The sequence below is a fragment of the Euwallacea similis genome, chromosome 36, assembly GCF_039881205.1.
Source record: "Euwallacea similis isolate ESF13 chromosome 36, ESF131.1, whole genome shotgun sequence".
Classification (NCBI taxonomy): Eukaryota; Metazoa; Arthropoda; class Insecta; order Coleoptera; family Curculionidae; genus Euwallacea; species Euwallacea similis.
This window is the reverse complement of record NC_089644.1, coordinates 716,152-735,621: the sequence shown is the minus strand read 5'-3', so window position 1 is coordinate 735,621 and position 19,470 is coordinate 716,152. Positions and strand designations below refer to the sequence as shown.

Genomic DNA, 19,470 nt, shown 5'->3' with positions numbered 1-19,470 from the left:
CAGCAGAGGTTACCCCTGTTCGGTCCCCCCTCCCTCCACAAAAAATCATCCATGCACTTTTTGGTAAATACAGAGTGGTTCATTAACAATGGAATAACCGAAAATTGGAGATACTAGCTGTTAAATGGTGACGATTGGAGAAAACGTGCCTTATCCGAAAGTTTATATTAGGTTGTTTCACATGAAATGTCCGATTTTACTCGTGACTTTTAAGAGACTAACTTTTTCAAAAATTATTATATTTAATCGAAATATGCACCATTACAATCTGCACATTTTTGCCATTTAGCGACAAGTTTTGCAATTCCATTTTCATAAAAATCATTGCTTCTACTTTGAATAAACTCCTTAAAGGCACTTTCTATAGTGGCTTGATCAAGGTACCGTTTTCCGGCGAGGAAGTTGTCTAGGTGTTTAAAAAAGTGATAATCCGTCGGTGACAAGTCCGGCAAATATGGTGGATGTGGTAGTGTTTCGTACTCCATTTCTTTGAGCTTTTTCACGGTTCTTTGCGAAACATGTGGTCGCGCGTTGTCATAAAGAAGGATTGGCCCCTTTCTATTGACTAATGATGGTTGCTTAACAGACAACTTTCGATTCATTTCGGTAAGTTCGGCACAGTATTTCTCTGCAGTAATGGTTTCACACGGTTTTAAAAAGTTGTAATGGATTACGCCCCCCATTGACCACCATACAGTAACCATCGTCTTTTTTGGGTGCAAACTCGGTTTAGGCATGTTTTGGATTCTCATCGGCATCTAATCATTATGCAGAGCGTCGTCTGTTGTCATACAGCATCCATTTTTCGTCGTACGTTATGATGCGATCCAAAAACGGGTCTCTGTCGTTACGGATCAGCAGAGAATTTCAAATTTCCTAGCGCGTATTTTTCTGCCGTTCATTAAGCTCGTGCGGGACCCACTTATCCATCTTCTTTACTTTCCCAATCAGCTTTAGGTGCCGAGAAATTGTTGCAGTGCTAACGTTTAGCTCTTCTGAAAGTTCTCGGACTGTTTGGCGGGGATTTGCCTCAACCAGCACCTGCGAAATTTTATCATTCAGGGCACTCTTTGGTTTACCACGGTCTTCAATTTCCAGGCTCTCCTCTCCAGATTCGAATTTGGCATACCAGCGACGAATGGTGCGTTCATTTGCAGAACCCTCCCCAAACGCACAGTTAATATTTCGGGCAGCTTCTACGGCGTTATGCCCACTTTTCCACTCATACAAGTACAAGAAGCAAAAATCTCTTGGATACATATTAGACATGATCGGTCCAAAAATGTGTCAGAACTGTACACAATCCCACAAAAAATATCAGATAAGAAACAGCACACTCTCAGGTTTGAAACGATATATTTGGCGCATAACTAAAAAAAGTCTTGAGGCAAAAAAAGGCGGAAGAAAAGTTAAGACTTAAAATCTGACATTTCATGTGAAACAACTTAATAGTTTCGAATATACAGGGTGTTAAAAGTTAAAGTGTTTATTAATTTTTTTGTCATTATTCTGAAACTATCTAGGTTCGAGACTTGAACAATTGTAAAATTATGTTTTTTTAGGTGACGAATAAGATACGTTTTGCAATTTCCGCGTTGCTAATCGAGGATACCACTTATGATTAATTTTACAGAATTCACAGTAAATAACTTTTTCCCCTACATTTCTAACACGAAATTGGATTTAAGATCTGAAAGAACAATAATTTTTCCATTAATTATGTATTTTTGTTTCATTTCGGTATCTCGATCCGTTTTCGAAAAAAATCTATTTAATGAATACTATGTTTAAATTTGATAATGCGAAAAATTAAAAGCAACTAAGTGTATTTTCAATTGAAGAAGGCATAACAATTAAACAAATAATATACATAATAATTATTTAATGTAACCGTTCTAAGTATCCACCATTGCTATTGATACACTTTACACAGCGTTTTCTAAAAGACATCTGAGTTTGGAACAACACATTGGGATTGCCTCTGATTTCGTTCACAGCTATTTGTATCTTTTGCCATAACTCTTCACGCATACTAATAGGTTCTTTGTAAATTATACTTTCATTCGAGATCAAATAGAAAAATCAAGAAAATTAAAGTCCGGGCTTTTGGGTGGCCAAGCAAAAATGCTTCCACGGCCAATCCAACGATTTGAAAAAATTGTATCTAAATATGCACGCATTAACTGAGCAAAATGCAGTAGAGCTCCGTCGTATTAAACCACATGTCTCTTCTTAAGTAAAGTAACTACTAGTAAGGACCTATAGCACATTACACTTTTTTAAGGATTTTGCCGTGTTCAAAGATATATTTCAAAAGCAAAGATTTTCCCCTCTTTTTAAGGTATATTTAAAAATTAACATTTTCAAAGATTTTGCCCTGTTTTTTTTAAGCAGTAGGCATACTATACAAATTTATGTAGATGATTTTAAAAGAATATTGATAGATTCTTCCGATGGGGTAAAACACCCTGTCTGTAAAATTCATATATAAACTGTATTTGTTAATAAAATAGGATTATATGTAATTTTCCTCTTTTTCTGAAATACCTATAGGCATATAAAAAGTTTAAATTTTAAGGCATTTTTTTATTCAAACATGAATTAATGTTTTTCAAAATTTGTTACAAAATGTTTATTAAACTATAAAATTAAAACAGAAACAAAATATATTTTCCACTTATTCTAAAAAATATATCGAAAAAACTGATAAATATAAAAAATAAAGTAGTTTTGAGTTATTACCACAAAAAAAAATTTGAATCTTGTTCTTCATAATGTTTTGTATATATCTTGATGTGAAGGACTACCAAACTCACTGTCAACCAGAGAATGCAGTTGCTCATTAGGATAGGGTTGATCTTCCTAAATCGCTGCTCTCCCCGAGACTTGAATTATTGCTACAGAACGAACAAAACATAATACATACATACATATATGTATTTTCTCACCTCGGTTGCAAAATATGGTGAACAAGATAAGCAACGAAGTCGCTTTTTATTTCCTCATTTACAAATTCTAAAATTACTGTCTCTGCCCCTTCATCAATATGTAGAACTACGGCTGCATTCATTGTATCATCAAAAGTTGTAATGTTTATGTCTCTAAACAAATTTAACCTTTCGCCAATCGAGTTGCTGAACAAAATTGTAGCCCCTTGATTTAATTACTTCAACCATCACGTCGTGTAACACTGGCTGAGCGTCCCTTTAGTATTTAACCGTATATCTCGACACTATGGTCTTTAAAAACTTGGCCTTTTTTCGTTCACCATGATAGTGGCGAAAATCTATGATCAGTTTTTTCATATCCATTTTATTTAAAATAAAAATTACCTACTTACTGGTTTTTATCACTTTTTATCATTTCGTTTTATGCCGTTTTCTTTAAAATTCCATAACTTTTTTGTTTGTAAATATTTAAAGTTTTGGTAAAAACTTCTTTAATGTGTCTTTTTATGTGCAATTCAGTGGTGCACTCAATTTTTTTCTAGCTTAATTTGTTTTCGAGTTACAGACCAAAGTTTCCTTTTTTTAATGGTAACCATAGTTGGCTATGACTCCATTAATTAGAAATTTTTTTTTGCTTTCTGAAAATATATAGTTTAAATATATAGATAAATAGAAACGGAAGTTGGTGTATCAAGAGTGCAAAAAATATTTAAAAAATATAATTGTACTCCGTACAAAAAAATTAATTGTTTATAATTTTCTTATTTACCGAGATAAATATATAAAACTATATATTTTTTGAGAAAGCTAATAAAATCTCTAATTAATGGAATCATAGCCAACTATGGTTATCATTTAAAAAAATGTAACTTTGGTCTATAATTCGATAACAAATTAATCTAAAAAAAAGTCGAGTACACCACCGGATTGCACATAAAAAAACACACCAAAGATGTTTTTACCAAAATTTTAAATATTCACAAACAAAAAAGTTATAGGATTTTAAAGAAAACGACATCAAACGAAAAACACCCTGTATCCCCAAACAAGTTGTGATATCGAAATGCTGTTTAGACCATTGAATTTGCCTCAAAAATCGGGCCAAGGGTCCCAACCATGACTTTTTGTATCTCTTTGAGAAATACCTGAAACCCTGAAATTACATCGAAAATAGGACACCCTGTACACTTGACTAATAAATAGTAAATATTTTATTTTCCTTGAAGTAAGTATTTGAAAATGTGTTTTATAAAATTATCCGTTCTAACTATTATTATAGTATTTCATATCAATACCATATTTTAAATTTCACGAAATTTATTTATAATTATATTTTTTTGAATGAGCATCATAAACACTTGTCAAAAAAGTACTCGTACACCAAGATAAAATACAAATTTTTGCCGTTTTTTACTAACTTCAAGTATTGGATTTCTGCATTAATAGTCTGTTACTAGTCAATTCTACATGCTAAATAATTTAATTCTAGTACCAACTATAAATATGCCTCGAAAAGTGTCCGAATTAGGTCTTGATATGCGTAATCTAATTGTTGACCTCCATAAAGAAGGAAAATCGTTACGTCAAATTGCTAAAAGTGTAAAGAAAACTCATAGCACCGTTCAGTACGTCATAAACAAATTTACTTATACGGAAAAGGTCCTATCAACTGTCCATACAGGAAGACCAAGAAAGATAAAGAACCGGCATCGCAATTTTATTATCTGTAAAGTAAAAGAAAACCCTTCAATTAGTGTTGCTAAACTTGCATCGAATCTTGAAAAAGCTACTGGCTCCAGAGTATCTGCCCAAACTATTAGAAATGTTCTAAAAGAAGCTGGATTCCATGGCAAAGTAGCTAGAAAAAAACCTTGGATTAATAAACCAATCGAAAGAAAAGAGTTCAATTTGCAATTGACCTGAATAAGTCAGTGGAGTTCTGGTGTAGAGTAACCTTTTCCGATGAATCAAAATTTAATATTTTTGGATCAGACCGACGTCTGTACGTGTGGAGAAAACCAGAAGAAGTTCTAAAAAAACAGCATCTAAAACCCACTGTGAAACATGGTAGCGGAAGTCAAATGGTTTGGGGTTGTATGTCTCTAGGAGGTGTTGGAAACCTTAATTTTATTGATGGAACCATTGACAGATTTATGTACCGAGATGTTTTAAATGAAAATCTAAAGCAGAATGCCATTAAATTAAGAATTCACGACGCTTATTGGTTCCAACAAGACAATGACCCCAAGCATTGCTCTAGACTTATCCAAGAATGGCTACTATATAACGTCCCTCACATGTTAAAAACGTCTCCACAGTCCCCAGGCCTCAGTCCCATTGAGCACTTGTGGTCATACTTAAAGAAACAAATTAAGAAATATGACATAACGAACAAAGAAACCTTGCGAAGAGTTGTTCTGCAGAAATGGTTCTTAATTCCTCCGGAAGTTACTGAAAATTTGGTTTCTTCAATGCCACGATGGTTGCAGGGTATTATCGATTTCAAAGAGTACCCAACAATGTATTGATAGATATGTTCTTATTTGTTAATTTATTATGTTTTCCCTGTAGTAATAGATGTATAAACACTTTTTTGGCTTCAGATTTTGACTTTCCAATAAATTTTTATATAATACTAAAATACCTATTGTTTTCCTGTGTCATATTTTAATATTCTAGTAATGAAATGTGATAACCTAAATAAAGAATTTAATCAAAGTAACTTTATCAGTAAGATTTATTATATCAATTCTACTGATAAAACTCAAGGTGTACGAATACTTTTTGCACCCACTATATGTATAAATAATTGCATACGTTGCATGCAGGATTATACAATAAGGACAAAAACTCTGGAACAAATCGATTTAAAATTCCTGGATTTATTTTCGGAAAAAATGCTGGGCCACGTCGATTTTTATTTTTGGCTGCGCTTTCTCTGACGATAAATTCATGTATACAAGGTAACCAAAAACCAAGTTACGATGACAAACTTCAGTTTTTTAAATGGGAAACATATTTTTTAATTCTGCTTTAAATTCTAAGCATATTATATGCAGCATGCTTTATACCTAAACTCAACGGTTATCTAGAAACTTACCATTGAATATCATAAAACGCACCTACGAAATAAATTTATCTAATTGTAGTATGTTCTATATCTAAACTTAATTATTTTTGATTTTCCGACAGTTAAAGTTTGAAGTTATAAATTAAATTAAATAACAATTAATGTTTCATCGCTTTATTAAATGTTGGAAATGTCTTCCATTAATTAATTAGCAGTAACCTAAGCGATCGATAAAATCTTTTTAAACATTTCTAACTATTTCTGGAGTGATTGACCGTATTTCATGGATAATTCGATGCTTTAGGTCCTCCATGTTAATTGGTTTAGTTTGGAAAACCTTACTTTTAAAGTAACTCCTCAGGAAGAAGTCGAGAGGGGTTAAATCGGGAGATCTTGGGGGCAATTCAATAGACCCCCTCTGCCAATCCAATATTGGATCAGGAAATGTTATGAAATTAACCCTAATTGAAGAAACTGAAGATCGTAAATTGCACTTAACAGGGCACGATTTAAACTTGAAGCAATTAAACTTTTTAAATTTGTTTGATACTATATTTCATACTTACTTATAAAAAAATAAAAGATTAAAAATGAAATGAAATGCTTTTTGGGTTAGATCAAACGGAGACAAGTTCACCATAAGTGTTATTTTAATATTTGAATGTAATTAAAAAATATGTATTATCTATATGTTATAAATGGAAAAATATTTACGAAAATGCTTGTATGCATACAGAAAAAGTTACATATATTTTTATAAAATCGAAATCGGATTATCTACCAGTAAATTATTATTTAGTGCATTGGGATTATCTTCTTTAGCCCTACCTCCACTAGTTTGTTTATCTTTTGGTGATGGGATAATAAAAATGTTAGATAAGAAATTAAAAATATCAGCAAGGATTGAAGAATATAAGTTAATTTATAAATTTTATAGACAGTTAATTCATTTATATAAGGCTGATAAAATACATGAAAAAGAAATAAATTTACGTGAAAAAGAATTTGTTAGTAATTTGAATTATTTTTCCAAAGAAAACTGCTTAGAAAAAGTTTACTTAAACAGTACATAAATAATTTCTCGTCGGTTCAGAGGCTAAATCGATTCTTATTGTAATAAGTGCGATATATTACATTTTTATTATTTCTCAGTATTTCTTTTTCATCGTCAGAAATGAATATTACTGACTATTTAAAATAATTTGGATATTTAGAAAGTAATGACATGGCGCATTATTAATAGAAATAAGTGAGTCTTTAATAAGGTTTCAAGAATTCTATAATTTACCGGCTGATGGAACATTGAACCAAGAAACACTTGCTTTGATTAGTAACCCAAGATAATCCTACTGCTTATAGAGTATATAATAAAAAATGGTCTCAAACAACTCTTAAATGGGAATTTTCGTTAGCTACAAATTAAATGAAAGAATTAGCACAAAAAGCTTTTGATCAATAGCAGTCTATTTCAAATTTAAAATTTGAATATAATAGTATTAAACCAAATGTTCTTATTTTATTTTCTAATACGCTGTTTCAACATTATCATAATACACGGTGTCAAAAGAAAGTATGTCCTAACAGTTATAATGGAAAAGGTTTAATGGAAACGAGGAATTCATTTTGATAAATCAGAAAATTGATATTTTGGTGAATCAAGCAATATTCCTTATGGATAAACTATTTTTTATACAGTGTTATTACACGAGATTGGACATACATTAAGTATTGAACATTCTGTAAATAATTCGATTATGTACGCTTATTAAAAATACGATATTGATAAAATAACTCAAGACGATATGTGGGCAATTTAATATTTATATGAAAGACCTAAACGATTAAAATATGAATTAATACCAACAACAGCAACTATTAAGGTATTAACTAATAGACCAGTTATAATAGAACAACCAAATTCAACCGAGACTGATAGGGACTTAATTTATCTTAGACTTTAATTTACCAGACTTATGTTCGATAAATCATCCAGATAATTTATTAATAACTTCAAATCATCATTTATATATATTTTACAAACAATGGGTTTGGATAATGAATATAAATGACAAACAATACAGAGACCAAAATTAATATCTGAATATTTACTGTTTGTAAAACAAATCTCTACCAATCTTTCAAATCTATCAAAGATCTTCTGGAGAAGTTGTAATTGTAGATGAAAATAAATATTATTTTATCGGCCTTTCTAGTTTTCAAATAAAGCATTCTGGAAATATTTATGAATTAGGAGTACTTAGTAATAAAAAAGATCAAACAATTTTTAATTCGTACACAGACCGCACTTTTATATTTTATGATATTTATTATTATATTGAGTTGAATGAATGTCCTATGAAACCAAAACAACACGAAATTATTAATGAACTATTTCCTGCTGTTTCATCTCATGTAAATGCTGTCTTTCGATGTAGAAATGGCATATTTTAGTTTTTTAAAAAGAAGGATAACAAAGCGATTTCATACGAATAGGACGAATTTTTAAAAATGTTAATAAAAACTGCTCTATTTGATTTTAGTACTTTCAATATTCATTGTCCCAATCCAGATATTTTGAAATAACTGAAAACTTTATTAAATAAATTGGCTTTAACGTCGTCTCTGGACTGACTTCATCAGACTTTATATAGTTGTAGCATAGATACTACTGTAGATATAAGATGATGTTTATATCTTATAATGAAATCACAAGTCAGAAAAAGAATTATAAATGTGCGTTTATTAATATAAAGTGAACAAAACGAAGGACAAAGTAACTTATAAATTTGCGAGCGCGGACGCGACTTCTGAGTTGCGAACGACAACCGGATCCAGAAAAAAAGATTGCTTGTACATGTCCTGCAAATCCTTAAATACTAAAACCCGTAGTGATAAACTATGAGCGTACCCTGGTTAGGATGCCATTTGCACCACCCACCACATTAAACCGTGGCATCTTTACTGGGAATTGGAACTGCAACTATAGGGCCAACGGAATCTATCAGGGACAATTCAAATGCCGACAAAGTTTATTGCGAGGATTTCCAATGCCGACAAGGCATAGCGTGAGAAATTCCCATGTTCTAACTAATGCCTACCAGGGTAATATTATACATCAGGGATATATCAATCTTAAAGATAATACCTACTATCTAACAGCTAGCAAACATAAAAGTAACATCTATCTAAAAGAATAACCCAACAGTCAACTGCGAACCTACATAGTGGTGAAACTAATTTAAAAACAGAGCAGAATTTTTTGTATATTGACTTTTTGAATATACCTTTACAACAGGGCAAAATCCTTGAGATATTTGTTTTTTAAATAGACCTATAAAAACAGAGTAGAATCCTTAAATTTTAACTATTTTTCCGAAAGTGAATTTTTTGCCAAAATCGAATTTTGTATTTCTTAAAAAGAGAGCAGGATCCTTAAAACTTGGACCTTGTTAAAAAAGTACCTAAAAACAGAGCAAAAGAGTTAAAAATGTTACGTTTCTAAATACAGCTTTAAAAACAGGATAAAATCCTTAAATTTGAACTGTTGTGCTGAACAGGCTCGTGTAGTACAAACTTCAAAACAGGGTAAAATCGCATATAATCCTAATTCATTAATATATATAAAGTTTCACGTCAATTCTACAGACAAGGTGTTTTACCCCGTCGGAAGAATCTATTAATTTTCTTTTAAAATCATCTGCATAAGTTTGTGTAATATATCTTCTACCTTAAAAAACAGGGTAAAATCTTTGAAAATGTTAATTTTTAAATGTACCTTAAAAACAGGGGAAAATCCTTAAAAAAGTGTTGTGTACTGAAGGGCTCTTATTTGTAGTAAAATAAAAAGCAATTTGACCAAATATTGTTGAAGAAAATTTAAATACGATCGGCTGTTTAAATTGGGAGGAAGTTCGAAAGGTCCAACAAAAAAAAATGCCAATCACACAGCACCAAATATGCAGTTTAAATTCATGTTGCAAATGCTTTGCTTTCACTCCACAGAGACTCTCGAAGTCTCACAAATAAGTATTTCGCCAATTAAAAACTCCACGGCGAATAAGCGTCGCCTGATCGGTAAATAAGATTTTCTCTAAAAAACTAAAATTGTTGATTTCCTGTTCTTCTGCAAAATAGAGAAAATGTAGACAAACAGGAAGATCTTGAGGCAACAAATTTTGTAGAGGAGTAAAATGAAATAGAGTTTCTCCTTCTTCAGAATTCTCCAAATCGTAGACTGAGATATGTCTGCTGCAGCACTTAAAAGGCGACTACTTATATCTGGAGTTTCGGTCATTCTAACCAAAACTTCCTCTTCATGCTCAACCGATATAGCTTTCGGAGCACTATTAGTACATTTCGGACGGAAAGATCTGGTTTCGCTTAAGTGATTATAGAAATGTCTAAATAGTTTGTGATTTGGTTGTCTTCAGTCGGGATACAATTCTTAATATTTTCGATCTGAAGCACGGCGCTTGAAATTTTCTTGCGAAAAAACACAGATCATCTCGTTTATTTCGTTATTCGAAAGCTCATCATGCCGTGTTTTATATTTAATAGTAATAATGAATTTATGTTTGTGTGTTATCATTTAGCATTTCAAGTAATAGCTACTAACGCCTCTTGTGTAGATGTGTCTAACTGGATATGTCCAGCGTGGTAACGTCGCATCTCAGAGTAAGCAATATACAGGATGTTCTATAATTAGGTGCCAACATTGATGCGATATGCTAAGTAGGCGGATTGGGACCCGAACTGAGGTATTTTTTGCGTAACCAGTTTTGAGATCAAGCACTAATGCTGAGAGAGCGACATGGCCGGTAAACCACGGCATGTTAAGAAAGAAGAGAATGAAATTGTTCTTTTGAAATTTCCATGGCTGCATTTTTTTTATCTCTTAATAACCCAGAGTAATTAACATGCGGCATTTTCAAAATTTTATCACTAATAATATTTTTTACTACAGTTAAAACTAAACAAAATAATTAATTCGTTTGAGAGCACTTATCATTATTTACTAGTTTCCATGGCGGAGGAAATGCTATTTTGTATTTTGAGACATATCTTGCCTTTTCAATTTAGACATAGTGTTCGTTAAAGATTTTTCTCGTAAATGGGTTGAAATATCGAAATGAAACAAGAATACATAATTAATGGAAAAATGATTGCTCTTTCAAATTTTGAATCAAATTTCATGTTATACAGGGTCCGGCAACGAGATTGAACGGTTTTGAAAAGTTTGCTATGGAAAAACAAATTAAGTCATATTTGTCAAAATGCGATTTCTTGGTTTTGTCAGTTTGTCACTTAAGTATGCTATGGCTAATTGGAAAATTAACCAACGTGTTTTTGCCGTAAAGTGATTTATTACTACGCGATCTGTAGTACGGACACAAAGGTGTTTCCGCAATGAATTGCATGTCCCAACAAGAAACGTAATATTAAGATAGGTAAAATGTTTTGAAGAAACGGGCAGTGCCTATCAAAGTTTCTTGGTGGTACTCGTATAATTTGTATTCCAGAAAATATTGAAAGGACTAAGCGATCAGTTCAACGAAGTCCATTGCGTTCTGCCGCCAGGCACACAATTGAGTTGAGTATTTCAGATCGAAGTTCAAGACACATTTTATATGAAGACTTATACCATCACCCATTTAAAATACACATTGTTAGTTCAGGTTAATTCAGGTTATAAATGTTAAATAACGATCGAAATGTTCTCAATGGGCTTATCAAGTCGGAAGAAGCTTTTTCATCTAGCTGGATACGTTAACAAACAGAACTTTCGTTATTGGGCACATGACAATCCGAAGGAGTTGCATAAACGACCTCTTCACGACCAAAAAGTGACAGTATGGCGTGGAGTATCCGCTTTTGGCATAATCGGACCATACTTTTTTTGAGAAAAATATCCACATCGTTAGCGTCAATTTTGACCGATGTGTTATGTTGTTGGACACATATGTGAATTTAGAACTTCAAAGAAGGGGCCAAAATATTGTATGGTTTCAACAAAATGCTCCCACATCGCCTCATTTCACGTTTTGGTGACATTTCATGGCCCTCAAAATCTCCGGATCTGACGGCATCAGATTATTGTCTATGAGGTTATTTAAAGGCAAAAGTATACGCTACTCGTCGTCAGACAATATAGGACCTAAAAGATCGGATTAGGGAAGCGGTAAACGGAATTCCCCAAGATTTGCTTCAGAACGTGTTGGAAAATTTTAGAAAGACTCCAAATGTGTGTCAGTGATCATGGCGGACATCGTAAGGACATAATTTACAAACATTAAGAAATTGCCAATAATAAAGTCCATGTTTGAGTACTGGTTGATTTATTCGCTGCATTTATTTTCTCACAGCAAGTTTTTTAAAATACAGTAAACACTCGATATTGCGAACATCGGATAACGTAAACCTCCGGATAACGTGAATCATCTTTCTATCACATTAACCACCGTATAATGTGAACAAATGATTTCCGTTACCGGGGGAACTACTTCTGGGGATTCCCTGGCAGTCGTGCTCAATACGGGGTTGCCCGACCCCGGGTCGTGCCCGGTATTTCCCCAGTTTTACTTTCCCCTATTGTTTCATTTTTTGCATTGCACCATTTGCCTGTTGCTTTTGAACGGTTGTCGAAAGGTTTAGTGAATACGTGTTGTTATATGTAATGTCGCTGAAAAAACCAAAGTGTTTAACTCTCCATGAAAAATCTCTCGTAATTCAGGAGCTAAGTAAAGGTGCAAGTGTTTAAAATTTATCCAGAAAGTACAATATAGCTAAATCTACGATTTGCAAAATAAAGCAAAGAAAAAAAGCCATTTTAAGAGTAATAACAGATACATATGTTGGATCAAGTAAAAGAAAAACACTTAAAGGGTCTGGATTACCACAAATGGAAAAACAGCTATACAAATGGTTTCTAAATCAACGAAATAAAAATTTTGTCGTAAGCGGAGAAATGATAAAGAAAAAAGCCAAATCCATACATTCTGAAATAAAGGAAACTGATAAGAAGTTTACGGCGAGTGAGGGATGGCTACAGAGGTTTAAAAAAAGATTTGGAATTCGGTTTTTAAAAATTTCCGGGGAAAAACTTTCTTCCCAACCGGAACTTATTGACCCTTTCAAAAAGCAGTTAAAAAATAAAATGCAGAAACTTGGAATTACATTAGATCAACTTTATAATGCTGACGAAACGGGCTTATACTGGAAACTTCTACCGGACAAAACATTGAAAGACTGAAAAACAACGAATAACATTACTAGTTTGCACAAATGCTACTGGAAAACATAAAGTAAAACCATTAGTTATCGGTAAGGCTGCCAATCCAAGAAAATTTAACAACTTTACTTGCCCTCTTGATTATGAACACTCCAAGACAGCGTGGATGACTGCTGTGTGTGGATTTAAAAAAAATGATTCCATCATTCCTTTGTACCTCAGGTAAATTTTGTTGTGTATTTTTCTTGAAATCGTACCATAAATTTACGTATTCCTTTACAGATTACACGTTTTTTGTCAAATAAAGGGCTCCCGATAAAAGCCTTACTTCTGCTAGATAACGCGCCATCTCATTCAAACCAAGAAGAATTAAAGAGCGAAGATGGACAGATAGTAACAATGTTTCTTCCACCTAACGTTACGCCGCTTATCCAACCTATGGATCAAAATTATATTACAGGAATAGCCTTCTTGCCGATGTTATAGCAAGTAATTCAAACATAACTGATACATTGAAAAACTTGACTATTAAGGAAGCTGTTGTCAACTTAACGGCTGCATGGAATCGACTCGATTCACAAATTATTGCAAAATGTTAGAGAAATATTTTAGAGAACACTGAAATATCCGAGGATGACGATGATGAATTACCTCTTTCTGTTTTAAAACGTCGATGGGACGATGATAAGGCAGGCTTAATCTCCAAATCCTGTGATCTTCTAAATACACTAGCACCACAAGTAAGGGATTTATCTTTACAATTTAAATCTGTTATTACATATGTAGGATCGCGTCCCTTGTAGATAGGCGTTACTTTTAAGCTGGATACATGTTAGATAGTAGGAATTAACTTTAAGATTGTCATACCCCTGGGGTAGGACCTTGGTGGGCATTAGTTGGGACATGGGAACTTCCCATGCTATGCCTTGTCGGTGTTGGAAATCCCCGCAATAAACCGGGTCGGCATTGGAACTGCCTGTAATATACTTTGTCAGCATTTGAATTGCCCTTGATAGATTCCGTTGGCCCTATAGTAGCAGTTCCAATTCCCAGCTTAAGACGTAACGGTTTGATGAGGCGGGTGGTGCCTATAGTGCTGGATGGCACCCTAGCCAGGGTACGCCCATAGTTTATCACCATGGGTTTTAGTATTTAAGATTTTGCAGGGCATGTACAAGCCCTCTTTTCTTCTGGGTTCGGTTGTCGTTGGTAACTCAGAAGTCGCGTCTGCGTTCGCTAAACTCACAAGTTACTTTATACTCTCTTTTGTTCACTTTACATTAATAAACGCATACTTATAGTCCTTTCCTATCTGTGATTTCATTATAAGATATAAACACCATCCTATATCTACAGTAGTATCAAAACCCGATACCACACATATATAATTTATGTATATTTGTAGGCCACATTCAAGGAAACTGATGTATTGGAATGGAATGATGGTGACGAAGAATGTGAAGTTCATGTAGTCGAGAATTTTCAAGAAATGTCGAGTAAAGTGTCACTGGACAGCGCTATAACTGCATTAAATACTGCAATCCAGTGGGCAGAATATAGTGGTGTGGACTTCACAGACCTCATAGTTTTAAAAAGACTAAGAGAAACAGCCCTTGTGCAAAAAATTGCAAATCCTAAGAAGCAAACTAAAATTTCAGACTTCTTTGTCACCCAATAATCTGTTTTCCACTCTATTTAGATTAACCCCCGATTACATAAATAAATCGCTAACGTGAACGTGCGTTGTTTTATTTTGTTCACGGTATCGAGTGTCTACTGTAGTTCAACCCTGTTGCCAGGCCCTGTACATACAGGGTAATAGATTATTAACAGTGAGTTCTGTAAAATTGACCATAAGTGGCATCGTCTATTAACTACGCGGAAATTGCAAAAGGTATCTTATTCGTCACCTAAAAAAAACATATCTTTACAAATTTTCAAGAGTCTCATTTAGATATTTCTAGAATAATGGCCAAAAAATTAATAAAAATTTTAAATTTCAACACCCTGTATATCCAAAACTATCAACTGTCGGATGATATTTTCTCCAATCGTCACCATTTGACGTGTAGTATCTCCAGCTTTCGGTTGTCTCATTGTTAATGAATTACCCTGTATTTACGCTCATTAGCAGAAAGACAATGAAGAATAGTAGTTTCATTATTCGAATATGAGATTTACCCAACTCTACATACTACACAAATCTCGATCACTCTCTACTCTTTTACATTTGACCACTCAACGACGTCAAAAATTGCTTTGATATGGGTGCTTCCCCCTCGGTGGAAACTGATATTGATTGACTATAATAAAGTATGGAGGATGCCAGTCAATTTCAGCCCATAACTCTCCCCTTTACGAAACACGAGGTAGAGTCAAATAAAAACCGTAAAAGCGCTAAAAAAAAATCACGCGCGGAATTACATAAAGGGTGTTAAAATAAGAACGCAAGATTTGAATTGCACGCCTTTTTGACTGTAATCTTTTAATAGGTGAATACGTGTGCCAGATAGAAAAAAGACAGATGGGAGTTAGTAAATATGGAGCGATGTTCGGTGCAACAACACATTCTTATTGTTAAATCTTACTGTAAAAATGGCGAATGCTTAGTTGCAACAATTCGTAAAGTGCGTCCAATTTTGGGTAAGTTTAATGTTTTTACTTCATCAACTGTAAAAAGAATCATCGATAAATTTGAAAGTAGTGGTTCAGTAATTGATGTGAGAGACACAAAACGACCTCGTAGCGGTCGTTCAGAAGAAAATATTACGGCAGTTTGCCAGACTTTGGGCGAGAATCCAGGGACCTCGATTCGTCGATGTGCACAAGAATCAAACATTTTAACGACCATTCTTCATCGTATTCTCACAAAAAATTTACATCTCCATCCCTATAAAATCCATCTGACTCAACCATATTTGCCTACAGAGCACACACAGCGAGAAGAGTTCATCTATTGGATTATTGAACAGTAAGAAATGAATGCCGATTTTGTGGACAAAATAATCTTTAGCGGCAAGGTTCATTTTCACCTCGATGGCTTCGTGAATAAGCAAAATTGCCGCTTTTAGGGCTCAGAAAATCCAGGAATTATTCATGAGAAACATATGTATCTCAGTCATGTTACTGTTTGGTCTGCATTTTGGTCTGGAGGAATCATTGGACCATGGCTCTTTGAAAATGAGTCAAATAATGCAGTAACGATAAATGGCAAACGTTATCGCGACATGATAACCCAGTGGTCTTTGCCTCAATTGCAAAATATTGCTCTTGGAGACATGTGGTTTCAGCAGGATGCCACTTGACATACCGCCCGTCAAACACCGACGATCGTACACGAGAGTTTTCCGATCGGGTCATCTCCCGTCATGGTAATAAGAATTGGCCTCCACGATCACGTGATCTAACACCTTTTGACTTTTTTCTCTGGGTTTTTTTGAAATCCCATGTTTATGCCAACAAACCTAAAATCACTCAAACATTAAAAGCCGAAATTGAGCTCTGTATCAAACAAATACCGCCACATTTATACAACACAGTTGTTCAAAATTCCGTCAAAACAGTGCATTTGTGCCATCAAAGCCGCAGCGGTCATTTATCGGATGTGTTATTTCATATTTAATTCCTAAATGCCTATATTCAAAATAAATAAAGATTGCAGTATTTTGCTACAGAAATTTAAATCTTGCGTTCTTATTGTAACACCTTTTATTATAAATTGGTAGAAATATTATTTTTGAGACATAGAAGGTCTAGCAAGAATCGTGACGTAGGAACAAATAAAGTTGTTAGCAAAGTTTAAACACTTCCAAAATGAAAACTCCACTAGAGCATCGCAGTAGGAAAGAGCAACGTTCTGTTATTCGTGTTTTACGAAGTAAAGAAGTGAAACCCATTGATATACACCGTAGAAAAAATTTACAGGATAGAAATTCATGTCTCTCGTTCCAGTAAGTGTATGACTGGAGCAACAAATTCAAAACCGGGGTGTCTTCCATAGCTGATTCTCCTTGACTTGATCATGCAAATCGTGTTGTCACGCCTAAGTCGATTTCAGCAGTTGTAATGTTAGTGAAAGAAAATCATCACATTATTCTCAACGAAATCGCTAAAATTTTAAACATGAACCATGATTCCGTACACCGCATTATACATAACATTGTCCAGTGCCATAAAGTGTCAGCAAGCTGAGTGCCAAAGTAACTGACCCCAGAATTGAAACGACGTGTTGATGCTTGTGAGACATTCTTGCGTCGGTATGAAACAGAAGGAGAAGTCTTTCTGGCAAGAATTGTCACTGGAGATGAATCCTGGGTGTACTAGCATCAACCTAAAACCAAACGAGTAGGCAAAAAATGGCGTCACAGTTCTTCACCAAAGCTGAAAAAATTTCACACCCAGCTCTCGGCAAGAAAGGTTAAGGGACAGTGGGATAAACGCGGGCCGGTTTTTGTTAAACTCCGATTTACACTGGTTTGTATATATTATTAATTATAAAAGTATCAGTGTTTTTACATCAATGGCACTTTCGGTTATTGCTATTTAATTTAAATAAGCGAAAAGGTCAAATTTTCATCATAAAATTCAATATTATAGGAAATTGTAAAAAAACTCAACTGCTCTGCACTTGACCCGGAAATGGGGTAAGTGTGTACACGCCTGTTTAAAATACTTCAACGCCGTACATCATAGGTCAAGAGGCAAGAGCAGCATTAGTAGTAATTCAGCTACAAATTGCTTTTTGCCGCATTAAAAAGAAATTGTTCACTTTACAAATTACCCAGTTTTAAACAAAACAAGAACTTTTTTTTAATTAAAAGGTAAAAAGTTTAAAAATTAGAGAAATAGGTTAAAAAATGAAAGAATATACAGGGTGTAACAAATTCAAGTCTATGTATGGTCATCTCGGAAACTGTAAGATACTAAGTCTCTTAAATGGAGGCACAGTTACGTATTTTGACACTCAACAATGATTCATTGTGAATTTGAAAGAATCCGAATTTCGGAAAGATCCAATAAAAATTGAAAATTTTAATTTTAATTTTTGTTAAAAAACTTGAAAATTATTATTCGTAGAGAGCCGATAACGAAACATTATTAGTACATTTTTTGTCTGGCTTTCTACTGGTGTGATTGATATTTTTACTCAGCCATCGATTTTTGAGATATCATGGACTACTTTGAATTTTCTTATAGACACCATCTTGGACTTTTACAAAATTGCAATCTACATGAAATTTTCTTTCCAGTCATGTATTATGTTCCAATATTTTAGTGGATTTTATATGAATAAAAACAAAAAAAAACGTTTGTTGACATGACAACGCAATTCACGGCTCTTTAGATGGAAATGATCTTTTTTTTTACTTTTATTTATATGTATAAAAACAACTAAAATACTAGAACATAATACATCATTGGAAAGAAAATTTCATGTAGATTTCAATGTTATAAAAATCCAACATGGCACCTATAAGAAAATCCAAAGTAGTCCATGATATCTCAAAAACCAATTGTCGAGTAAAAATACCGATCACGCCATTAAAAAGCCGAACGAAAGTGTTCTAACGATGTTTCATTATCAACTTTTTCCGAGTAATGGTTTTCGAGTTTTTTGACAAAAACAAAAATCTAAATTTTCGGATTTTAAGCGATATTTCCGAAAGTATTCTGATTTTTTTTAATTCGCATCTGAATTATTATTGAGCGTCAAAATACGTAAGTGTGCCTTCATTTAATCAGCTTAGTATATTTTACCGTTTCTGACATGACCATACATAGATTCGAATTTGTTACACCCTGTATACTTAATAATTTTATTGCGTAAAAAGCTATAATGTAAAAAATAAATTGTTAATTTTAGTTCTGCAGATTAATAAGCCTTATTAATCTTCGTCAGCGCGTTTTTTACATTCACATTGCTTCTTTTTTGAACTTCTGTTACAAATGCCACACACCCACTACATATAACTAACACATTGAATCCAATATCGATGAGCAATGTAAGATCGAAAATCATATTTGCAGATAGTATACAAGTTATTGTCTTGATCAACATTACCAGAATTATTCTTGATGGGTTTCTTCATTCTTCTTTTATATTTTCTGCTTTGGTTGCTTATCTCTAATTAAGCTTTCTTTAATCTCTTCGACAGTTATTACTTCCGCTCTCGTTGTTATCTTTTTCTTTTCTTTCCTACATTTGACCGAATATTTGATGTGCC

The 19,470-nt window shown here is 33.5% G+C and overlaps 1 pseudogene; it reads right to left on the bottom strand.

The window, feature by feature from the left end:
* Positions 1-242: 242 nt before the first annotated feature.
* LOC136418604 (histone-lysine N-methyltransferase SETMAR-like) lies at positions 243-1,269 on the bottom strand (annotated as a pseudogene).
* Positions 1,270-19,470: the final 18,201 nt, after the last annotated feature.